Source organism: Cylas formicarius, unplaced genomic scaffold (assembly GCF_029955315.1).
Source record: "Cylas formicarius isolate icCylForm1 unplaced genomic scaffold, icCylForm1.1 PGA_scaffold_10__41_contigs__length_53128322, whole genome shotgun sequence".
In the NCBI taxonomy this organism is placed as follows: Eukaryota; Metazoa; Arthropoda; class Insecta; order Coleoptera; family Brentidae; genus Cylas; species Cylas formicarius.
In genome coordinates, this window is record NW_026844214.1 from 22,706,755 (window position 1) to 22,733,976 (window position 27,222).

General features: G+C 33.6%; 1 long non-coding RNA gene across 1 annotated transcript in view; it reads left to right on the top strand.

Moving 5' to 3' along the window:
* The window catches only part of LOC132707907 (uncharacterized), a 98,796-nt gene extending 73,513 nt beyond the window's left edge, over window positions 1-25,283 (top strand). The window contains exons 2-3 of the long non-coding RNA XR_009619788.1: window positions 3,958-4,042; window positions 24,527-25,283. This is a non-coding gene — a long non-coding RNA (uncharacterized LOC132707907). The remainder of the gene's footprint in view (window positions 1-3,957; window positions 4,043-24,526) is intronic.
* Window positions 25,284-27,222: the final 1,939 nt, after the last annotated feature.

The following is a 27,222-nucleotide window of genomic DNA, read 5'->3' on the forward strand; positions in this document are numbered from 1 at the left end:
TGCTATCAACGCGACATTTTAAAATATTTTTGCTTAGCGCTAAATGAATTTTACATTTTTCTCTCTCTTATACGAGGATACCGTTCAAAGGGGAAGCTCTTTTACCGGAACGGCTATTAAAATGTACGTGTAGCGCATTTAAATGCGAGGAACAGATTATATTCGTGCCGTTTTTATTACAAGTGCTCTTTTCAAAAAAGATCGCACGGCCCTTTCAAAGGAAACTGTCGTGGTTCTGACGAAAATTTATTATTGGTATACCTAAATATCCTCCCAATTTAGTGACTTAATAATAGGAATTTTATCGCAATATTCTCGATTATTGCACGAGGCAGAATATTAATTTAGAGTTTGAAGTTTTGAGGTCGATATCAAACGCCATTTAAAGAATTGAAAGTGTAAACAGAAAAATACTTAATCGAGCTTTGCACGTGACTTGGTTCTTTTATAATATGCGACGAAGTGTAGGTGTCTCGCGGTTAATTGAGCATTAGGCGTTTTGGAAAAACCGGAGTCGCCTTTTCCCTCCGCTATCAATTTCTGACCAATTTTGTATAATATTTATTTATTATATGTTATATCTTATTATATCATTATAAATATCATTATTTATCACATTGAAGTGTAAAAATTGACAACAGACAACCGCCTTGATAAGCAAACGTTTTATTGACTAGATTATATGTCAAAATATTTAATAATAAACAAGTAATTCCATTTGAACAAAATGACTTTTTGCCAAATTTGTGCAAGAGGGAAAATTCATGATTTTTGAACCACTCTGTAGATTGCATAAGTTATAACTATACACAGAACTAGTACCCACAGTACTGACAAATTCCGGCCAAAATTTCATCTTCATAAATATTTAACTAATTCATCGAGAGAGAATTTAAATTAAATTTAAAATTAAAATATTTTGCAAAAATGATCAGAAACTGACATAGGGAAAAAAAGAAATCATGTATAGGTTGTCCCATTAAAACAATCCAAGTTGTCGATACTCTTTAATACAAGCAGCAATATTGTGATACTGAAAATATTTTAGATCGCTAGAAAATAGCCAAAAACCTATCTGACCAGATTTAGATAGGCATGAAAAAGTTTACTGGATAAACTTTTGGCATTTGCTAAATGTGTATCAAATACCAAAGAGTGCTTGATATACGGGGTACGACTTTTACTATTTTCCATTGTTTTGACTGAATAAATATTTCGGAAATTTTTTACAGTAATTAAGATGTATCATATAACGTATTATAGTCCTTATATTATGGATTGATTGCACATTGCACAAGTGTAGAGACAGTGGTTATTTAAGGACATCTTGTTTTTGGTCTGTATTTGCATTTTCTAACTTAGTATTCACCTTTTTAAGGTACAAGCAGGTTAATTATAATACGACACACGATAAATGGTGGTGACTGTAATAATGCTATTAACGATTTTATTTTCTCCTAAATTTTACATTTCATATAAGTACTCGTAAAAGGATTCAAATGACACTTTTCAATTTTTTCAAATTTTCTTCAACCCGCGGTCTAAATATAACATACTAACACTACTACTGGAAGACGCAAATGCATTTATAATTTCTGTCCTGATAAACGCTTGCAAAGCGGCTTTTTATTGGTTTATTGCTTGGTTGAATGATGGTAAGGAGTCTTCCATTAAATGATGGGCCAAGCAAGTCATGGCCATTTATAGTGTACTGGACTAGTTAATAGCTGAGAGTCCTGATTAATTCTCTAGACTGTGGGAGAAGTCTCCTGACCAAATGATAATAAAAATCTTTAATCTACAGCGACTGCCTACTTAAATAAAGAATCAAGAAAGGCTTAAATTCAAGGCGTAGAAAATATGGCTCAGATCCATGGAAAACGAAACTGATGTGGTAAAATGATGCTTCCCGCACGCTAGATCGGTGTAGAGGAGTAGAAAATAGTATATTATGAAACAGGTGTGGTAAACGGCAAGTTTAGCGAACGCGTTGCATACTATACTTTTTATATATTTTTGGGTACATTTTCGCAAAACAGCACGAATACTTTTACTGACATGATCGTCAGAATTGACAAACGTCAAAATTCAAAACGTGAGAAATATCTCCGAAAACATCCGATTGCTCCCAAACCCGTGTGGTAAAATCTCGGAAATGTCCGAAGTGACTCGGATTCGTGGGAAACGAAACTGACGAGGTAAAGAGCCGCTTCCCGCACGCTAGATGTAATTAAGTATTTTACAGACGGGAGTAGAAAAAAGTTATTTTGTTCCATTCTATTATATTCGATTCTTATTACAGCATTAGTAAACTTTCAAATTACATTTGACACATAAACCAACACCATCAGCCTCGCGATACTTTCGCCGCATAATTTAGGTCTTTGATTGGATATCCAGTTTCCATTTAGAATTTAGCACTGCTGTTGTAAACCAGTCGGGCAAACTAAATTAGTATTCTAGTCCATATATTTTCGGAAAATCACGCGTTCATTTGCCGGAATTGTTTCAACATTCGCTGTCCGAATTATTCTAAAACACATAATTCAGCGCTTGTTCCTCGGAAGCTGGATGTGCGATACGGTATATAGCGTTGCCGTTCAAAATCAATTTCTAATTAGATTGTTAATACTGTTTTTTTAATTCAGTTTAGCCCAGAATTTTTTAGGGCGTTTTAAAAATATATTGTTGATTGTTTTAGATAAAGTCAAATTAAATTGTTTGTTGACAACTATAAAAATTCTATTATAAATTTAGGAAAACTGATAAAAAAAAATTCAATTCTCCACAACTGCTTTCTTTTTAAATGACCACAAATTTTATTTTTCATATTTTATTGAATTGCACTTTAAACGAGGTGTAAGTAACCGTAATATTTTGATATAATAAAAAATAGGATTGTGGTAGCTTTATTTAAAAAAGTATTGATTTTCAACATAAAGTATGTTGAACAGAAGTTGTCCAAGAAAAAGAGTCCAAAAAATTAATTCGTAATTCGTTACAAATGCTTTGATTGTTGATTTGGCAAACAAAAATGTTATACCAAGCGTTCAAAATGAGTTTCCTCGGAACATCTCGATTAACATTGACATTTTAACTAATCAAATTTTCTTATTACTACTTCACGTCGTTTTGAGAAAAAAACAATTAAAATCGGAATTTCCTCAATTTTGAGTCAAAATTTGTAGAAGTGTGACATTTCCTATCTTAGTTTTCGAAAGACTGTTAAAATGAAATAAACAAATCAAAAAATTCGATTAATATGTCCGATAAATATGCCTCCAGAAAATGAGATAAATGTTTTTTAAAATAAATACGTGAAGCTCTATCAAGACGTAATTTTGAAAGGTTTGAATAAAAAATCTTAATTTTGGAGTCATTCTAAAGCTAGACACTCCAGATGGGTGGGATTTACCTTAATTGATTTCTTATTTCTTATTTAGTATTTCTTGTCAGACCAATATAAACGCGAGAAAACAAATCAGAAGGTTATACGGAATGTGCCTACTCATTTTCAACAGGATCGTAAATGCTCATGAATAATTCTTACGAGCTTTCGACCAAAACCCACCAATGTCGCAGAAATTTTACAGGTCGTCTTAGGGTCCTACTTTATACACTTCTAAATAATGAAAACAGCTAGGATTTCATTAATTATACTAACTTCGCACTTGGCTAATGTAATGCCGGTTGCTATACCACAGTAAATTTATTGTGAAACATTAAAGTATTTTGAGTATATTTCGGAACATTGCGAAGATTTTGGATGCTGTGCTCTTAAGGAGACACTGAATCGCTTTGTAATTGCACAATTTAGAGTAGGGAATAGAAAAAATATGTTTCGCAATTACCATTCATCATCCTTGTGGGAAGCTAGTACCCATTAAATTATATCAAGTTGTGTCGATAACACTCTATATAGTAAATTAACGCATTTAACCAATGATTTTCTTTCAGATTGCAATGATCAGCAAAATTCCGATCGGTTCGCTATAATGGCTCTGGGACAAATACTGGCCAAACAATGGATCTACTTCACCACGTAAGTTTTCGATGATTCTAGTTGGTTTATCATTCGCAAAATTTGTGCACCTCTATTTAGTATGTAAACTGGGACAATACAATTGTCCTCATTTAAAATATTTCTTTGACGATATTGAATTTTTATACGCCAGTTGGTCCCGGTGTTTTGAAAACCTCTTCTTGTTATTTGGCCGTGTGAATGAAATTTCAATTTTTTGGAGAAGAATTTGAAAAAGATGGGGAATCTTGGAAAGTACTTCTATGAACTTGCGTGAATCACTGGATAAACATCTGGCTACATCTTTACAATTTTTTACAATGCGAATTTACAAAGAAAATACGATTAGACATATATACACATCAAATGTACAAAAACAAACGACATTATTAAATCAATTTCAACCTTTATCGATTCATTACCGTTTTAAACTCTTAAAATGTTAAAATTTTTAAAAGAATGCAAAACTTATTTTGAAATTTCATGAAGCCCTTTTTGCGCGCCGCTGATAATGGAAACTTTCTTTACCATTTATTCCTTGATGCAGTTTAGACGGTATGTGTTATTGTTTAGTTCTAATTTTAAAAGATACAAGATACATCCTGTATAACAGACCGGGTTTCAAAAAAGAATCCGATATCACTCTCATTGACACTTTGCACCTCTGAAAATTTTGAAACTATACTCAATATTAGACAATTCAGCTGGTGTTCCACATTATTTGAAACTCAGTTTATTCATACAGGGCGTTTCAAAAACTTCTGTTTCGTATGTTGCGTCGACTTCGTGCCAACAAATAGAAATCCTGAAAACTGACAAAACTTATTTTTTATTAACATTTATAAAAATAAAAAAGAAAATGATGAACATGATTTTAAAAACTGCATTTCTTCTGTATCTGTATTTTTCTTTTTTTTTTTGAAGAATATTTTTTTTATAGGTTGTTTCATGGGGTTTGATCCACAGTTAACAAAACACACAAATAATTTTAAAACACTGTAATTGTCATTGACGTTTCGACCGGCAACCCAGGTCTTTCTCAAAAACTGAAATCAAAGGACAAAAAAGCACGATCATGCAAAGAATTAGTTCGCTATCAAAAAATAAAACGTCTAACACAGAATATCTTAAACAGTGGACATATACGAATTTAAAAATTACAAATATTACAAAAACAAATTACATATATTAGTCATACTCACAAATTTATTAATTTTTTTTTAAAACAATAACGTTCTTGCTTTGCTACCCTTCGAATCAAAAATAGAAGTGGAAAATAAACATTCATTGTATCTGATGTCTTTTTTTTCCCTCTTAGTTTTTATTTATTTATTTTTTTAGAGTGTACGTTTGTGTAAGTTTAAGACCTATTGATACGCGGTGGAGCGTCTGAGCATTAAAATGGTCTACTTTAACAATTCGAAATAGGTTTCACTCAGGTGTTTTATGTCGGTTTTCGCGTTTATAAGATTTTATTCCTTTGAATATGTATCATCTCAATTATTTCCCTTTTTTGTGTGTTTGGTTCTGTAGCAAGTACTTTTGTGTCATCGAAGTTAAAAGTATGTGTTTTCTCCGTTATATGACTGCTGATGGCTGTTTTGTTTTTTTTGTCGGACTTATGGCCATTGATGCGGTTCTGCAACAGTTGGCTAGTCTGTCCAATGTACACTTAGTCTCAGTCGTTGCGCCGTATTTGATACACAATGTGACTTTTTTTATCTTTGGGTATTGGTGTTTTTAGTTTACTGAAATTTCTATTTAACAAAATTTGACGATAGATTTGGTATGTATGGCAACGAACAATATTCTCTTTTTGATGGTTATGTGTTTTGGTTAGTTTTTAGAATTTATGTATCCTTCTTTTAAAAATAGAGTTAATTAGGGCAATTGGGTAATCGTTTAGTTTAAGTGTGTACTTAGCCTTATATATAGCTTTTTTTCTGTACTCTAGGTCAGATAGATTATATATATATATATATATATATATATATATATATATATATATATATATATATATATATATATATATATATATATATTCTCACGTATTGATTCACGGATGGAAAAATGTGATGACACTATATTCCGCGATATCATCCGTTCGCTCGTTGAACTCCGACTGGAATCCTGCAGACGTTTCGCCAAAATCTCACTTGGCATCTTCAATGCTCGCGCTCCGAAAACACTTCGAACACTCAGTGGATGCAGTCGGATGCAGGATTCCAGTCGGAGTTCAACGAGCGAACGGATGATATCCCGGAATATAGTGTCATCATCATCATCATCATCATATATATATATATATATATATATATATATATATATATATATATATATATATATATATATATATATATATATATATATATATATATATATATATATATATATATATATATATATATATATATATATATATATATATATATATATATATATATATATATATATATATATATATATATATATATATATATATATGTACATAAACTTTCCAGGTCAATGATTCAAATTCAAAATTAAATACAATATAGTAATGAATGAATGTTATCGTTATCATCATATTAGGTCACCAGATTTCGTTCTCCCACCTCAATTTTCGGTTCGATTTTAGTGCCTTCAGATTTCAGATGCTTCAGATAATCCTGAAAAAAATGTCATCGTTAACGTGAAGCACAAAAAGCTCTCGGGACCTTCGTTTTCAATGCCCGTCTTGCGATATTAAAACGGATTTGCAATCGATAATCGGGTTGCCGCAATTAGCGTTTTTGAAGCGGAGCTAAAAGCCCACACGCGGGCGATGTCTTTACAAAGTTGAACGAAATGTTTATCTTATAAGCTGGGTGAAAGCATAGATTTTCTATAGACCGATTATTTTTCAACATCAAACACAGGTTTTTTTTTTCAATTTCCCTTTGTCTAATTCAACAATTTTTTGTTGATTTAGTGATGCTATCCTACTAAGAAAACTGACCTGAAACGCAGACGAGTTACTGAAGAAATTTATTTTCAACGTGTACTCATTTTATACTTTTTTACGACTATTACGGTTTGAGTACATTTTACATACAGCCAAAATAGAGTTCTCCAAAAGATATACCGTTTTTACGACATAATCCGGTATCTAACTTTGGTAAATTTTAATGATGGTCTAAACGCAGACCTACCTCGCTTGGGTTTCTCTTTGTAACCCTAAATAAAAACATGCTGTCCAGAATGGGTGGGAGGGTATTTATATCGGCGTTGTCCGAAGAACGGCGCGATTGGTGAGGGAGTGGATAGGATAGCATGCTTCGCCATTAATTGGAGGTTCAGGAACCATGGGAGCGTACCCGGGAAACCATCGTGCTTTTTGCATAGGAGTTTATTATTGCAATAGTGACTCGATCGTATCAGCTCAACGTTTATATCGTGCAGAATTTAATGTACGGAAGGCACCGAAAGACGATACCATCCGAAAATGGATTCGAATGTTTGAGAATACCAGTTCGACTGTGAAAATTCACCATCCAGGTCGCCCACGCTCTGTTCGAAGCCAACAAGCGATTAAACAAGTGAGAGTTTCAGTGCGTCAAAATCCTTCTCAAGTAGTTCGCAAACGAGGTCAAGGCCTTAACATTAAAAAGTCGTCGTTGCACACTATTTTGAAGAAAGATTTACATCTTACAGCCTACAAAATTCAGCTCGTGCAGGAACTGAAACCTACCGACTATCCTCTTTGACTGAATTTTGCAAATGAAATGCTTCAACGCTTCCCAACGTTTGAAAACATCCTGTTTAGTGAAGAAGCGAATTTTCACTTAAACGAGCACGTAAACAAAGAAAACTGCCGCTTCTGGTCCAACGAAAATCGGAGAGAAAAACATGAACGACCACTACATAGTCCAAAGGTTATCGTGTGGCCTGCCATGTTTTTTTGAAGATCGGCGAGGGCGACCACTTACGGTAAATAGTGAGCGGTATTGTTTCATGTTACGGAACTTTTTGGCTCCACAATTACAGGAGTTTGAAGGTTTTAGTTTGGAGACATGGTTTCAACAAGATGGGCAACTTGCCAAACATCAAACCAATCGTTTGCGGTTGTCACTCAACTTTTCCCAGAAAAAGTGATCTCTCGTCCCCCGAGAAGCCCCGATCTGACACCCCTTGATTATTTTACGTGGAGATATCTTAAGCAGAAAGTTTACGCAAATAAACCATGAACTCTACTGCAACTGAACCACAATATTCACACCGAAATGGCCGCCATTTTCGGAAAGATGTGTAGACGCGTGGTGGCTAATTTCCGATTTCGTTTAGAGTAATGCCAACAAAGCGAGAGTCAACATTTGGACAACATAATCTTTGCCAATTAATTTTCCAATATCTGCTGTAAAATTATATATATATATATATATATATATATATATATATATATATATATATATATATATATATATATATATATATATATATATATATATATATATATATATATATATATATATATATATATATTCTGACTTGTGGTTTGGTTTTAATTGAATTTACAAATACCCCCTGCCCTTTCGGGACACCCGATAGGTTCGCAATTCCATAATGATGTTCCAGAACCATACTTCGGTACTTCGTGCATACAAATGCTGAAAGCTGACGGATTTGTGTAGAGTTTCATCGGTGAGATTTCCGGATTATTATTAATATTTTTATTATAAATGCAGTGAAAATATATACGAAGGAGTAAATTTAGCTATAAAATAATGTTACAATATTTAGAAAAAAAAAGTTATGCTGCATCAAAAGCGACTATTTATATTAATAATTAATTTTGGCACTAGTCGACTTCTGTAAACATTTTCTTCTTCGATGACATGTTCTACACATTTTTTCCAACTAGAAGGAGTTTTTCTACTTCACTTCTAATCAATCCTGCTGGCCCAAAACTAAATTTCGGCGAGGTGTTGTTTCTTCTTAAACTGGGTTTCAGCTGTCCCCATATCAGTTCTACCAAATTAAAATTGCAGTGATATGGTGGAAGACGGACAACTTTGAACCTCCGCTCCGTGGCCAACTTGTCCCCATTATACTTCTTATCAAACGTTCCAGTCTTAAGAAATTCTTTGTGTAGGAATTTTCATTTTTCATTTTCATTTTTAAACAAAAAATTTTTAATGACTTCTTTAGTCGATTTTTTCCGCTTGTGCAAAATGGTAGCTGGCGTTGTCCAACACTGGTCGAATATTGGGAAGTAATTTTTCAAAAAACCATTTTTGAAAGATGTGTGTTGTGATGTTTTCGAGATTGTAAACCTTTGGGTCTTTGACATCTTTTGCAAAAAGCAACAAAGCGTTATTTACCCAATCAGCTTCAGAGCCGGCATGTATTATGATAATTCGTTTGCCCCGTGAAACTGGCACATCCAATGAACATTTCCTGCCAGTTTCCTTTCTTGACGGTATCGTCGCTATCAAACCAGGTCTCATCTAAATATGTGATGGGGAATTTCTTGGATTTCTCTCAAATATCTTGTCCTCCACTCCGAAATTCTTCTGGATTCCATCAAATCTTGTCTCTTATTGATGGTTTTATGATAAAAACCAATTCTTCGTACGAACGCACGCAAAGTCTCTTGGCAACAGTCCACTACGGCACCCTCATGTAAACTTTTAATTGTTAAAACAATATTCTTCTGATACGCATCATATATCAACCGTCTTACTATTCCGGCATGGTGCATGTCAAGTAGACTCTTTGAGACCCCGCGATATTTCCGCGTTTTTTTTTCTTGGACACCATTCACAACTGTGTCAAGTACTGTGTTTTAGTCATCATAATGTTAATATTTGGTAAGAAATAAATTGTAATAAAATGTATATGGTACCTCAATAAAAATGACACACTGAGCCTTGAAGAACAATTCAACAACAGTAAGTTGATAATTGCTAATTACAATCACAAGACGGAATAGAAATAAATCCAAAGCTTCGACGGCTAAGAAAATACTGTTTCATAAAATTGACAGTATACTCCGATTTCACCAACCCACGGCCCTGACTTGTGGAACACGTGCCGAAAAGAATTGTCCGTTTTACACAACAGGTGAGTTTTAAACTCATTCCGAAATGAAAACCATAAAAAGGTTGTAAAAACAGTATATCGTTTGGAGAACTCTACATTAGCTGAGTGACCGTATGATTGACAAAAGTGCATGAGAAAGGAATAAGGAGTAAAAAAGGAAAATTAAGTGTTACTTTAAGACGTCAGCGTCGTTAACCATTGTAGTGAGTCATTTCGGACATTTCCGGCACTATTATCACGGGTTTGTTGTGTCAGTTCTGATGGGTACGTCCCAGGTCACTTATAAACAATCTACGTGCTGTGTTGCAAAAATGTACCAAACAGAAGAAAGACAAAGAGTACAGTATGCAACATGCAACAACTTTTTCAGTCGCTTCTTCTGAAATACCTGACGAAGGCGCGACAGTGTGGCCTTTTATAGAAAAACACCCCGAAAATCATAACTTTATCATTTATTTTAAAATTTCACGGAATCCTTTTTCCCGCTTATTAAACAAAAAACGTTTTATTGAAAAGTATTTTCAACAGCGGCGCTCGAGAAAAAATTTAAAGTGGTATTAAGCGATAGATGTATTATAGCCCTCTACAAGAAATAATACTACATCATCAAAAGTAATAATGTAATATGTTGCTATGCTGCAATAACTTTTTTGTAATTTGACTTTCAGGTTATTTTCTTATAAAATAGGAAAATTTGTATTGTTAGGCGAAAAAGGTACAATTGATTGATAGCGCTAGGATGGAGCATTTTCGAGGAAAATGAATTTCAAAAATACACTGTTTAGCATGCCCGGATTCCTCAAAAATGTTAAATTTGCTATATTTAACCAGTAAGTTTAATTTATAATTCCGTATAAAATGAGTAACAATGAAAAATCACTAATTTACATTATTTTCAAGTATTTTGAATACGCAAATATGTTCTAATATTTTGAGATGCACGAAGAATCTGGACGCGATTAATTCGCTTTAGTAACCCTTCTGGATCATTTATTTCTGGGGCATAAATAGAATTACGCATATTACCCTACATAATCTAGTGCCCAATTTACTAGGCCACCTCGACCTATCCGCTTGTTTGCAAAATTTTCATCAAACCAGTTTCTTGCACCCTGCCCAAAGTGAAAGAACATCGGCATGTGAGTACGTATGGGCATATTCTCTAATAATTCGACGAGACTATTTGTAATGAAATTTAAGTAAGCATTAATCTCTTTTGTAAATAAAAGAGCATATTAATTTAAGATTGAAAAATTACTAAAATTTCTAGATGCATATTTTTTGATAAAAAAATGTAATTTTGCATTGTTTGTCTGTTTTTAACCAAACAATACTCTCCCAGTGTCCTTTATATTTTCAGTGTTACATTTGCTATTTTGACAATACTCGTCTCATCTCCTTTAACATACTTGATTTTGAACGACAACAACATGAATTTTCTTAAAAAAAATATATAAAAATATAGTTGCAGTTCTTGGCTGCTTGTGCGCTCAACACATTGGGAATTTTATTATTAAATAATCCTCGAAAATTCAATTATCCAGACAAACATGTTATATTGAGGAGCAACGTATTAAAAAAATACAAAATGGCATTTATTAGAGTGCCTATATCCTACGGATATAATTACTTTCGATTATAAGAACAGTCTATAGCGGGTTCACTTTACAGTTTTCTTTAGGATAGCGCAGATGCTTAATGCATTCTTTTTTACCCGCAATCAAAAACACTGGTTATTTAAAGACTAAATTTTTAAAGAATGTCAATATCATAAATCTTGAAAGTTGCAGAATTTTGCTTAAAAAACCTTCTGTGTTGTCGAGGCGGGTTTGAATATTAATAGTTTGGAAATTACGAGAAAAGTTCTGAGACGAAGAAAATCGATAAGACAAAACAAACAAAATATTCTTTAACAATAGGTAAATGACATCTTGAACGGAAAGTATGAATATATTTTATATTTCAAAGAACGTTTCAGCATTAAAAACCTTTCTAAATATATTTATCAAAAGGTTCAAGCTCGTATGGAATAATTCTAGTATCTGAGACTTCATGAATGTAGTTTGCGAGATGTTATAGAGACAGATATAATTCGACATGAATCAAACTAGCAAATATAAAGAGAGGTCCAAACTGGTCGAGTTGGATTTAATAAGCGATAGTCAAAGCTCCTTTCAAGCAACACGACCGTTAGAAATTATAACAAACTTCCTGGAAAAGTATAATACCAACAAATTGTGTGGTGTTTTTTATGGTAAATTTTAATAATTAATTTTGATTCGTTTATATACGTTGCACTGTGTTGTTTTTTCTTGAAAATAACGATTTTAAATAAACGCGAATAGTACGAGGCCACTCAAGATTTTAACACGCAAAGTGGGATTTAGGGCTCTCGTAGAAACAAATTGGTCCTTCGAACCGGAAGCAAATTTTCAGAAAAATAATTTTGCGATCGAATTTGGCGATTATCATTGCCGGGTTTCCCATTGTTCTTCATCAAGTGCCTGTTGGGCCTGAGAACGAGGTTGAGCGCAAAGGAATAACTTAATTTTTTCACGGGAAAATAGCGTTAAAATAATTTAATTCGTGTTTCGAGTTTTCATACAATAAACAAACTTCTTTCCTTTTTGTGGTTTCTTGGATTGTTTGAAGGTTTGGCAATGTTTTTTAGCAGCTTCAATTATTGGACATTTGCAATTTCTTTGTTAATTTTGCTTGCGAACAATGGTACCCATCAAAAGATTACTATTTTAGAGAGTATTGAGGAGGCTTACTGATTTTCCGTAAAAAAAATGACTGGTACATTTTTGAAGTCAAAAACAGATATAAGTCTAACCATATGGAAAATTTTTGGATATGTTATATTAACTTTCGGTTTCTTCGTTTATATGAAGTTCGTTCGCACTAGTTCTTCATTAGAAGTTTTTGGGAGTTAAAGTTTTTTGGAAAAGTACGAAGCATTAGAAACATTTTTTGATATATTTGGAGGGTGAGCATTGAACTCTGGTTCGCTGGTTCTATTACTCGTTCCTTCTCTCTTTAAACAGGAGAAAGATCTAGCCTTAACAAAAATTGAAATATTCCTCAAAACATGCTTGTGAAAGACACTAGAGCTTCTGGACATCCATCATATTGTTGTGTGCACACGAGAAACTCAACAGAAGATACTAACACAAGCCCATCTGCATTTGTGGCGGCAGTCGAGCGATTGGCGAGGCTGTTACCTCTGTGAGGTCTTAAGGTAATCGAGGGTTCAAAATTGTCCGCCAGTACGAACGCCGGAAGGAACCCTAACAGGACACTGCCATTTAAGATGACACCTTCATATCATGACTGCGTAGTGCTATAAGTAGGAGCCTGATCTCGAGAAACTATCCAAACTTCTCTCTCTTCTAGGCTCTTCTATTTTCTAATCTTTCTGTTGCATTGCATTTGAAATTTTGAATGTTTCTGCTATATACTGGATTTGCGTGACAAGTGAAACGCCCGTTGCTTCACTATTCCTGAAAAGGAAAGTTTCTAGTCGGTTCAGAATTAGGTAGTAATAATAGTTTTTACTTTCAGCGATTATTATTAAAATTTTCTTGTTTCTTTCTTGTCAATCGGTTAAGTAGTATACGAATACTACTTACCCGAATCATGGTTATTGTGTTGTCTGGTTGAAATATGTGTAATATGTAGTAGTTGCCTTACTGCCGCAAACCATTTTCTTTTTTCAACCATTACATTTTACGGTACATCAACGACCGCTGGAGACAAAACACCACTTTTATGAACTTTTTGAAAGTTTTTGGTGAGATTCGGTCCTTTTGTTTGACAAATGTACAATCCTATAATTATTTCTTAATTTTTATTTATTCATTAATGGTTACACTATTTTTACAATTTTGAAAATATTCACAATAAATAATGCTTCGTGGATTAGATAATGACTGACAACAGAACTAAAGTGAATGGGTATAAAAATTATGTAAATACGAAATAAAATGTAAGCAGTTAACAACAACGCATATTGTACACAGATAAAATATACAATTAAATTTAAAATAGTAAGCGCACAATCCCAAATTAGTTAAAGATCACTGACTTTAGCTTAGACTTATAAGAACTTAAAGTTTTACTGAAACGATCTTGCTGTGGATTTTTATTGTTTGTAATTATTCTATTATAAGCCATGGTCACTATTGAAATTGCTGTATGAGAGGAGAGGATACTGTCTAAGATACCTAAATGAACATAAAAATGTGTTGTTAACAACCTTAAAAAAGAAGCCGATATCCACATTTCTCTCCTCCTCTGTAATGTGGCCAAGTTGTAATGAGTCATTATTTGGTCCGGATCTAAGTGCAAACCTCTAGAACCAAATTCCAAAATTGATCGAACATATAAATCAAAAGCTAAAACAATTTAATCCAAATCATAAAATTATTTCGGCATTCTCATTACGAATCTCAACATTTGGTAAGCCCTACCGATCATTCTATATGTCATAGTGATCCCAGATATTATAACTCAAATCAATAACCCTTCTTTTAGGACTAAGAACATTATGTATTATATTTTACTTCCCGCAGGCGATTTTACATCTACAAATTGTTAGATCATCTGCAAAGAGCAAGTAATTTCAACTTGAATTACTTACATCACTTACAAGTAGCAAAAATAACTTTGGACCGAGGTGTAATCCTTGTGGGACACTGGAAGCTATACTAAACCGAGAAGAGAGGAAACCCGGTATTTCAACTTGCAGAGTTCATAAAAAGAACACGACTGACATCACGAGGCGCAATCCAGCTATCAGCAACCGATAGATACATTCAGAGACAAGTCCATTTTCACTACCAATGTGAGTACTTATATATTTTCATTTTCTCAGCAACAAATTCACAAGACACTCTATAAGAACTAACTGTGGAAATAACTGCCGAAAAGTAAATATAATTCGGTCCGTGGAATACGGCTAACACCAGTTTTAAGGACACAGACTAAGTTCTACAGTTCAATAATGACTTATAACTTCTCGCATTAGCAAACAGAGCATAAGTCGCAAAGTATTGATTTTTATAAAAACGGAGAATTCCTTATTTTTAATTCACATATAATACATAAAAATGCGTGCATAGAAATCGGCCCACTGTAAATGTTTGACTTTTTCTAGACACTTTTCATCTGACCCAAAAAATAAACATGCCATTTGGAAGACAATTTAATATGCTTTAGTATGAGTTTAAATCTGTCAGTTAAAGAAATGAAATGCAATTTTCACTACACCGCAAAAAGCCACTCAAGTTATCGCTTTAATCGAAAGTCGACTTCGCGAGCGAGCTGTTGCTCGACAACTGCATATGATACGCACAGCAGTTCGTAGAGTATGCCAACGGTATAAGGAGACTGGATCCTTTGCTAGGCACCCTGGAACAGGCAGAAGGCAAATTACAACGCCTAGACCGCTTTATTGTGGCAACAATAATAAGAAATCGTCACCTTAATGCGGTTCAAGTGCAACAACAGCTCCATAAAGTGCGACAGTGGACAGTGAGAAGAACACTGAAGGAACAGAACTTGTTTCCAAAAATAACTGTAACTGGTCAACAATTTACTCCAGGTCATCATCTGAATTGAATATGGGGTTCTCTTCTGTTCTCAGATAAGTGCAGAATATGCCTAGACCCAACACAGCAACGATCGAGAAATCAATTTTTGAATTATGGAGTGGCCAGCATGCAGTCTCCACCTCAATCTGAGCTAAAACTGAGGACTCGAGCTAGACTTCGTACCCCAACCGCGATCCCAGAACTTATTGTTGCAGTAGAGGAAGAGTGGCTTAAGATTCCAAAAATAAGCCTTGAGTTGCTAATTGTCAAAAACCCTATTTGTTTTTGGTAATAAATAAAAAGTTAATTTGGCTCGTGCAGTTATTTTTTACATGCTAAACCTAAAAAGCAGAAATAAATTTTAATCAATCTAAACTCGTATTAAAGCGTATTAAATTGTCTTTCAAACAGCAGTTTAAAAAAAAATTCAATTTCTATGCACGCAAGTTTATTTTGGGTAATAATTATTTGCAACCAATTTTATGATCGGTACTGCATACTAGGCCGCAAAGTCTAGCGACACTTCGTATGGAGCGTCAGCCACCGCACTTTATTAGAGGCTGCCAAGAATCAAACAGACTGGAATTCCAACACGCACGGCATCCGAAAATCCTTCACGGATCCTAATCTAGTTCGCACATCGAGAAAATTAAATAAAGATGCTACCCGATTAACCCTGGTGTATATATATCACAGCGGGAAACGTGACAATTACAAACATATTCCGCAACTTCCCGAATCGATGCCCCAACGAGACGTGCACCCATATTAAAACCCAATTTTCTTGGCGTAATTTGATTTTATAAGGTCGCGCGCCGCCCGAAACGACCCCCTCCCCAAGTTCCCTCGGCGCCCGCGCGCCGAATAAGGGAAACCGGTTCTTCATCTCTCTCCCTCGCGCGCGCTCGTACCTCCCCCCTCTACAGTTCATACTACCCCCGCCACCGCGCTGCAACATTTTCCTGCGACGGCGAAAAACCCACCCCGAGTCAGTTGTTTACATGACCCGATTAGATTGAGAGCACTTTCCACCCCGCGACGATATTGTCGTCGACGACCCCCGATGTCGCGGTGGTGGTGGTGGTCGCGGTTGCCGGAATAACCCTCTCTCTTTAAACGTGTGTCGCCCCGTTATGTAATTGCGTGCCGTTCGAGTAATTAATACTATGTTGGTTTCGGTGTTTACGCGTGACAGTTTTGAGGAGGCGCTCAAATTTCAGAATCTCGAATTGTTTGTGTATCGATTTTCGCGTTTCTTCAAACACTATCATCGGTCCCTCGGACTTTGGGGTTCATTGCGACTGATCACGTCAGATTTCGCGTAAAAATAGTTAGACGGCGGTCGATAGGTAAAACGTCAAACGTTATTTACGTGTACACCGCCTGAAAGATATGATGAATTATATAGAGTATTAACCGCATACTTGTACAACCTTTAAAGGGTGAATCTTTGACTAATTGGTTTTTTTGATTATATTTTTGATCAGGCATATCAATTAAACCAAATTCGAGATACTAAGCCTATTTTTGACAAAAAAACGAAATATTATTATCTTTCTATCTATCTCGTTTTTTGTTTACCACTATTCTCTTGTGTACTGCAGCTGCAGAGAAAAGATGCGACAAATTTTGGTGCTAGTAATACGTACTGTCGGATACATGATAAAGAGTCAAGACTGTAATAACGTTAAACAAATTGAAACACAAATATTCCCTCTACGAAGTAAGTTTTATCATATGAATTGGTTCTTAAAACTTCAACTAGTTTTTTTGTGTAAGTATCTTCAAACTAAAGGTCATGCTGTCTAAGGAACTCTTACAATTCTTCTTGTTTGCTGCTGATCGTTGGTTCTTTTTGAGCTGAAGTGCTTCTGATAACTAGCATTATCATATACTATCACAATGCCTGGCGGGATATTTTTTCCTTTAGGTGCAGCTACATTCAAAATGCAATTCAATGAAACCCTTTCTTCTGGTCTAAATAATATGTATTTCGTTTTTCTATGCGAATTTGATGAATTTGAGTAAAATATTTTTGTCTTCCGCCAATCGTTAGGCCTCTTTAATGCAACTACGCTTGTCAATATTTTTAGATCTAAATCCAATTTTGTGCAGAAATCGGCGGAATGTTTCACGACTGCCAGAAAATCTATCATTTTCTGAGAATCTACTGTGCATCACCATTTTCATTATACCTTTATCACTTCGTTCCTTCCTTTCTATTGAATCATTATCAAGGAATCGACGCAAGGTTGACTTTGGCATGCCATTTTACTTCACTATCCTCTCAATGCGGATTTTTTATTTGCTATATTAAAGTTTTAGGAATGTTATAATAAAAGTTAATGATGTCTTTTCGAACAGTTTTTTTATAATTTAAATACGTAGAAACAATATGTGCAATTGTCTCTACTAAAACGATTCTCCAGCAGGACATATTCTAATGACACTTTTTTTGGTTCGTTACTCTCCTCCATTCCGTCTGAAATTTTCTTTAACCCCCGAAACTGATTTTAAAATTTTTAAGGTATCCAGACTAATAAAATAAAAATACCTCTAGAGATAAACGCTTGTAAATTAGCTTTTTATTATTATTATTTGTTTTTATTATCTATTTTATTTTATTTTATTTTTTTGCTTATTTGTTTTTATGCAAAACGGCTGCTATTAGCGAAAAATATTAAGAGTACTTTTTGTATGTAAAATTGATAGAATCGGTTTGCCTAGTCAAAGGCGACACAAAAAAGTAATGGTTAATGAAATTTAAGAACGATATGTGGCGCCCTCTAACATTCAACGAAAAAAAGAAGTTAATTTTTTATTTTTTCGTCACAAAACCAAATAAAATAATATTTTGGGCAGCCGTGTATCTTAAGAACCAAGTCATTGCGGAAACATAATCAACATGTACGAAGTTAAAATTTGTCAAATATTCACCCCTTAAAGTTTTTATAAGTACTTAATTAACACTCTGTAAAACCGGTAACTTAGATTTAAAAATATTGATATTGCTATTTTGCTTAACCTCAAAGGCATTTGTTGTAACCCCGCTGTATAAACTTGGGTAAATGGGAATCAGAAGAACATTTTTTGTCTGTCAGCAGCTCCTTCTTAAGTAAGCACCTACTGTGTATCGGTTATTTTTAAATAAATTAAAAATTAATGTAAAGGAAATTAGCTTTATGCGCTTTGATAAAAAAAACTGTCCGTCCTATTGGCCCGAAAATAAATAGTAAATCCATCGCTAAAATTTTTGAAGTAAAATATTTAGTGTGACGTCGAGAGGAATGGGCCGAAAAAAAAAACATTGAAACCAATTTTAATTGTGATACAGTGATGAAGTATAGAAAGTATCTCCAATGAAAAGTAATATAATAACCACTTATCGTTCATGCGTTTTAACATATTTAATTCCAGTTTTGAGTGTTAGGTGACTACTTTGTTGCAGTGTACAAAATAGTAAATGAGATTCTTAAAAGTAATACTAATCTTGTATATAACCTAGACTTGTCTTAGCACTCAACAACCTTATGTCTTGTGCAAACAATATAGTTTTCTCCAAGATGTACAAGACATAACTGAATTTCACTTATTCTGTAGAACAATTAAAACAACGATTTTCTCAAATAATTTACCACCTCGGTACTAATGCATTTTGCCATTGCTCTCGAGTTGTGTTTCAGTTCATAATAGTAATGACTTTCAACTATGAGAATTTGATGATTTTAAAAAATGTCCCACCTATCGCATTATTATTGTAATACCTGGCTATAAAGCCATTATACTTATAATAAATTTAAATTTACAAAATTGTGACATTTAATAATAAATAGACCGATCCGGAGATAATATGTTCAGTTGCTCGGGAATAATGTTGTAAAGAATATAAATGTTGCAAGAAAAACATCTTGCAAGAAACGATGTATTTAAATAGGCGAAAGAATGCAGTTTCAACGAATGCATGTTGGTTTGGAATTTTATTTTGCGTAACAAATATGAGGGACATTCGGACAGTACTGTTTTATGAAACAATGTAGAAAAGTGAAACTTGCTTCTACCTGACATAGAAAATCATTTAGTACAGGCAAATTTGGGAGATTCAGGCTGACGACGATGCATGTCATAAATAAATCTGAATCGACCTTATCCCTTTACAAACCGTAGAGTATCTCTGTCAAATTGAAATGACATGTTTTGAGTTTTCGATAGATAGATAGAAATTTAATCTTTATATCTTTCTTTAGGTTACGTTATGTTTTTGCGAAAATTCAAATTTTGATCTAGTGAGATCCTCCTTTAATTTATTTCCAGCTAAATCAACTTCATCCATATATTAAAAGAAGTATACAATTGTGTCGTACGCATAATAAATGAATAATAAAATAGGTGTCAGTAAATTCTTAAATATTTTGGGCAAAGCAAAGTGTTTTATGCAGGTAGAATTTCATTAAATTGCATTAAATCAGACACCTGTTTTTAAACTTATTTTTTTACTAATTATTTACATCATAAACTGTCGATTGCAGGCATTTGGTTTTAATTATTTTCTTTACAAGTTATTAATGCAGTTTAAACGGTATCTTTATATTTTAGATTAATTTTAATATAAAAACAAAATTTCGTATATTTTTTCGGCTATATTTATTTATATGGCGTTCTTTTTTGCTGAAGCTTCTAAATTTCAAATTTAAACTTGAACTTTAAAGAAAGTAAGCCTATTTCTCCTATAACATCTTCAAAACAGTAACCCTTAACAAAACCAATAAATTGAAAATGATTTTTTTTCCAAATTTTTTAAAACCCTTTTTACACGCCTCTGAATAGTTTTATATTAGTTAGTAGTTGATCATTTTCTTTATTATTAAGTTATTAATTGAAGCAGTTTAGGCGGTATCTGTAATTGTTGTGGTTCCAGTTTTTAAAGAAAAAGTATATATATTTTTTTAATATGTTCATATTTCCATAGCAACGCAATGTATCAAAGAAATGGCAAAAATGCCAATGGCAATGGCAAAATTGTGATTCACCCAACATCATAAAGAACCTTACAAGACTCCAGATCTTTTCTAAATTCTGCGTCAAAAAATGGAAACGCTACCTTCCATGCACTGCTTGTATAACGACGTAAGGTTTTACATATATTTAAATATTTCCATGTCCGATAGATCCGACATTTACAGACTTGCCGTCATTAATTTGAGATTGAGACAACATATTGGGAGGTTTGCTTTAATATGAAACTTTAAGCTTAAGGATTCGTTAAATAGTGGGCATTTCTGATATTTTAAACTAACCATGTGGACCTGTAATTATTTTGAATTTAACATTTTGCGTACTTTTTTAATAATACATATAATTAAAAAAATGCATTAAGAAAATTCAAAATTCAATAAGATTCTCACAAAATCACCTTGCCTAGCTGGATGTGGAAAATAGACGCATAATTCATTCAAAAGTTATGTTCACAAGCTTCTTCAATTTCTCAATACTACCACATTGTATAAGTAGACGGTAAAAATAAAACTACTCACATTATACTGCCAAATGTAAATTAAAACCTGTCGCTGTTACAACACTTACAATGTTTATGGTTAACATTTTAAATAAAATTCAATTGAGTAGTTATTAATATTAAAGAAATGTTCTGATAAAAAATAGTTACATTTACATCATATCCTTTGTTGCCACCTACCACTGTAACTTTTTGATGCCAAGTCATGTAATATAGTAATATATAAGATCACATAAAGAGTCAGTTGATGTCATTAGAGAAAAGTTCTCTTCATTGATATCGATTCAATACTCTGTTACAGTGTTGTCGAATTCCTATAAGATAATCAAATAAACAATAAAAAATAGGTACACCGAAAAGAAAGGTTCGTACTAGAAAAACAATTATGATGGCTAGTTTGGGACCAGGACATCGGAAATAGAATATTATGCAACAAGTGTGGTAAGCACCATTTGAGACGGTAAGAGCTCAAGGTTCGTTCAATTAGAGAAGGGTTGCCCTTTTTTGATACCATTTCAACCCTCACACACACTTTTGCCATTTAATTTGTGAAATAAAGGGTGATTTGCGAAAAATCCCAAATCCATTTGCTCAATTTTTGAAATTGATAATTTTCAAATTGAAATTGAAAACTGATATAATTTTCTCAACTCTAAAATATTTTTTGATAAATTTTGAGCAGTTAGCATCGTCAACTACGTTTTTTAAATATTAATTCGGATTCTTGATTTCTTAAAATGAAGTATAATTTAAACATTTATTTGTACTGCTTTTGTTTTGCTTCCTAGGGTTTGGAGCCATTTCGGACATTTCCGGGATTTAATTTTGGCGTTTGTCAATTCTGACGGTTATGTCGTTTAATGTATTTGTGTTGTTTTGCAAAAATGTAGTCCGAAACTAATGGTCATATGCAACACGTTTGTTTTAGGTTTACCACACTTGTTGCACAATATACTATTTTGTACTTCCAGAATTTCTTTGGTGCTTAGTCATTTCAATTTTACTGACGTAGTCTACTATCCATCCCCGGTGAAGGTAGACACAATTAAGCGTATCCAATAAGCAATATTTGTGGTATCCGTATCTCAAAAATCGGTCTCTATTGAATGACGTTCTATGGCAGATGAGAGAAAGGTACAGTCTGTTACACTGTTACACACAAAATAGTGCGGTCCGAACGCCCCTGGAATTTTAGATTCAGTAAATAACCGGTATAGTATCGTTTCACCGTCTAGAACACAACGTTTTTTACCAAATATTTTTTCCAACAGTTATATTCCTTACAACGACATTCTAAAGTAAAGCAACTTAAAATATTATCTCCAGGTGGGTTTAAAATATGCCATAAACATCTATTATTAAATTACACTTAGCAATCACAATTTTTATAAACTTGAATTTATTATACCTATTGTGACTTCATAGTCAGGTATGGTCTTGTTCACCGAACATTCTTACGTTGAGGATGAAATAGCGTCTTTTTTAACATTGATATTCATCCTCCTTTTTATCAATATTTTCGCCCAGTTTAGTGTTTCGCCAAAATTATTTTTATGAAATAAAACATTTATTATTTATTAATTCTTAACAATTTGTTTAAATGAATTATGCTCCCGCCAAGTCATGCAGTAATGATCTAACTTCAGCGTAGCCAGGATCAGCTGATCAATACGTAATTACGCAAGAGGGAATTAACCTTAATTGAATATATTAAAAATTTACATTGCTGATACGGAGATTGCTTTAGTTCGTACATTGGATATAATCCAAATAGTGTGCGCACCCTTTATGCCCCTAAAGAGTGGTGTTGATTTAGTTTAATGATTTCATGAATGGAGAGCTTTTACAGAGGAGGACTATTGATAGGAATGAAATGTTGTCGTGTGTGGAAGCTTATGGTTCATAAATATCGATGTAATATTTAAACAATTTTTCGAGATTTGATTGTGGGAGTATAATCAATTTTTGTATTTGTAATTTTTGTCGTACTATTTCCGTACTAAATAGTATATTATGCAACAAGTGTGTTAAACGACATTTGAGCCACGAGTTTATTTGGCACGAGCGGAGCGCAGTTATTTCGACTTAACAAAGATGCTAGCCGATATATGATTGCTGAGTCACTTATGTAAGCTCAAAGAAAACACAAAGTTCCTATTAATTTAGAGATTAGTCCAGAAAAATACGTATTTTGGACAGTTCTATATATTTGTGTGTTTACCAAACGTGTTGCATTCTGTACTTTTTCTACGGTCGTTAGTGTTTGGGTACATTTTTGCAAACAACAGACATCAAAATGGACTTCAAAATGCAAGTCGTGCAGTAATATGTCCGAAAACATCCGATTGCTCCCAAATCAGTGCGGTAATGGCAGGGAAATGTCCGAAGTGACTCGGATCTGTGGAAAACGCGATCACCATCGAAAAACCCAACGGTATTAAACCGTTTGAAGAGGTTAGTGGTAATAATAATATGAACATAAGGCTGACAAATGAAAATGAGATCGGGGAAATTATATTATATATAAATAATGCGATTTACAAACTAGCGAAGACGAAAAGGACAATTCCAATTCCAATCTCAGTACTAAGCATTTTTTCTAAAATTATGGAAAAACTTATGAAATAGCCATTATTACAATATATTGGAAACACAGGTCAAGTGGACAAATTCAAGCATGGTTCTTTAAAAACAGTGGTTCTATAGGTTCTATAGGTAATTTATCGAAAAAAAGTAGGGACATGATAAACAATGCTTTTTGTGTGTCTTGATGACTTCTACAAATCGAACAATGTAAATTAATATTCATTGTAATAAACAGTCAAGTGCATAACTACATTAACTGATTTTTTTTTGTTAGAAAACTTCAAAACTATATTTTTAATATACACGGTAACTTATTCAAAGTTGGTTTGCTCGAGGCACTGCTAGAGATATTTGTTATAAAAAACATGGAATTCTTGACTATTAATAAGATTTCCATCGCTAGTTTCATTGTAAAAAATAGAGGATATTACCTTAAGGTTCCGTAAAATTAGCTCGTTATTTTATTCTGAAAGAAGGAATTACCTTTCCATATTTACTAATTTTGCCTTGCAGAGTTTCTCGATGTAAATAGTTTTAATCCGCTTCCATTTGTGTAGGTAATTTTAGTATGATAGCTTTGTTTTAATGCTCTGACTTAAGTGACGGAATTTTACGATTCATAAACATGCCGGATTTAATTTCGCGCTTCTAAATTTCTGTCGCGTAATGGATTTCGTACCGGCAAAGCCGCCCGAAATACAATCTTGCCCGACGATCTTCGAGGTTGTTAGTGATCTCGAATTTTTTTTTCAGGAGCCAGTACCACGGAGATCTGCATTTTGAGGTAACTTGGCTGGTCACGTGTATTCTTGGGTAATTAACACATATTAAGGGATGTTATTGCTTGAGAATACACGTAGCTGACAAGTGACACCAACAACGTATCCATATAGATGTCGTGTGAGTTGGTGAGCTGTTTTTGGCACTCCCTGGCCTGAAGGAATTACTCTGACAGGACGTTCGAGCATAAGGACTATCGAACGATCTCCGCTTGAGAAGCGTTATTTGTTAGTAGGGACTCTAGTGTTAAAATATTGGACACCGCAAAGCATGATAGAACTGTTTTTACACTATTAGGTTTAGCAATAAACTATAGTGAAGTTCCTTTCCAAAGCCAATCTTGATCCGCATCACTACTTCTTTTTTCAGTGATAATGTCAGCATTAAGTTGCCAATATCCTTCCCAAGATATGAAATTTGGATAATCAAAATAAAAAAATTAATATCCTGCCTAGCCTGATTGGCTAGCTGCGTTTTATTCGCTTAGGCTTTCATGCGATGCAAAGTGTATTTGCATTTTGTGTTTACTGATATATCTTACCCCTAATGTCAATAAATGTATAAATATATAAACTCCATGTATTGCCAAAACTAACTCAGTTTTTACGTATGACGCTTTACTATCCAAACTACGTTATCGAACATTATAAAACTGTATTTCGTCCATTTCTAAAATGTATTGGCGATCACTTTTTTCCTGTAATCTGTGATTTTTGTATAATAAAATAAATTTCAGCATAATAACCAGCGTTAATTATTTCTCCCTGACAATTCATACATATGTATACCAATTTAAGTTAAATGGAAAGCGTAAATCCTTGCAATTGCGGAAACATCATTCTAGTCTTTCCATAGTTAAAAAATGTTTGGCAATGTCGACGATCTGGATAATGCAACTAAACTGAGACTGAAGTGAAAACGGGAGAGACTCGCCTATATATTAAATATATTATATATCCAGATAGAGATAGAGAAGAAGTTGTGAAATGCAATACAAATGCAGAGCTAATTTATTGCTTACGATATCTATTGTCCAATTTTTGGTTGTACAATATTTGGTGGTATTTGAAATACTGATTCTGCAGTATTCTACTAGCGATAGAGATATTTCTGTAATAACTTCGAAAAGCATTAATAAAACAGTTTTGCAATTTAAAAATGAACCGCAATTTGCAACAGTAATTGGGGATTGTATTTCATTCCTCAATAAATTTTAGAGAAAAGTTAAAATAATTTTAAAATACTGTCTGAAAAGCAGAAACATTAATGAGAATTCAGGAACGCAACTATCTCCCTATCTCTTATTTCCAAGTTAATATTTATTTCTTATTTTCAGAAATACATTAAACAGTAAAATTATATCCTATTAAAAAAATATTCATTATTCCATCAGACAAGATTCAAAATTTTTCATACCAGTTGTTTTACCATTGAAATTTTTATATAATGAACAAAATTTTGTAGTTTTCAACTACCTCGGGTATGTGAAGAAGATTCAATATGAGTTTGATATAAAAATGATTTGATTTTTTAACTAATTTTGCGACATCTTCCTGCAAAAGCTAGATGTGAATGACCTAAGGTAAGTTTTGCAACATTATTAACACCATTTGGCTTGGCAAACAATCAGCCCAAAAATTTTTGTCCTTTTTTTTCGACCTTTTACATTTACAGTTGGATTTCGATTGCAGAGGCAAGTATTTAGTTCAGTCCAAGAGATTTTCGTAAATTACTGGTAAATATATATAGTAGTTACATAGCAGAATAGAAAAGGCCTTTGACCAAGTATAACATAGAAAACTCATTGAGATGACTTGGATCAAAAAGATATCAGATTTGTAGAAAACTTTACTAGTATAAAAGAGCACATATAAAAACACAAAACATCAGACTCGAAGACAGCCGTATACGTAGAGCCATGAGATAGGGATATGTACTCCCACTGTTATTCAATTGCGAAGAGATTTTTAATGAAACGTTTGAGAACTCCGAACAAGGAATAAAGGATAATGGAATCCCAATATCGAACCTGAGATACGCGGATGACTCGGTACTACTTGCAAATGACATGAGTTACAGGACACGTGATCGCTAGTGGAGACAAACAAATATATGCTAACGCCACACTCAGGATAGAAAACCAAGTCATAGAATGGGTCGAAAAATATCAATATCTTGGCAGTTAGCTGAGAGGGAAATTAAAACAAGAATAGAGAAAGCACCTGCAATATTTATTAAATTTAGAAACGTACTGAGCTGCAGGTATATGCAATTGCAACTGTCTGCATTACGTAGCGCTCTATGGGGTAGAAGCATGGACCATGAAAACCAGCAGCATAAATAGAATAGGAGCCTTTGAAATATGGACATACACACCTCTCTTAAAAATACCCTGAACCGATAGAGTAACAAATGAAGACGTACTCAATAGGATGCAAAAGGAGAGAGGACTATTTGGTACCATTAAACAAAGGAAACCTCCTACATGAGACACATAATTGGAAATGAAAAATATAGCATCGTACAGCTCATACTCGAACAAAAGATAAAAGGCAAAAGGGAAGTAGATGGAAAACAGCTGTCAAGGGCGAGAAACATCAGAAAATGGACGGGTCTGAAGATTATCGGAGAGCTCATAAACACTGCAAGTGACAAAGACAGATTCCAAC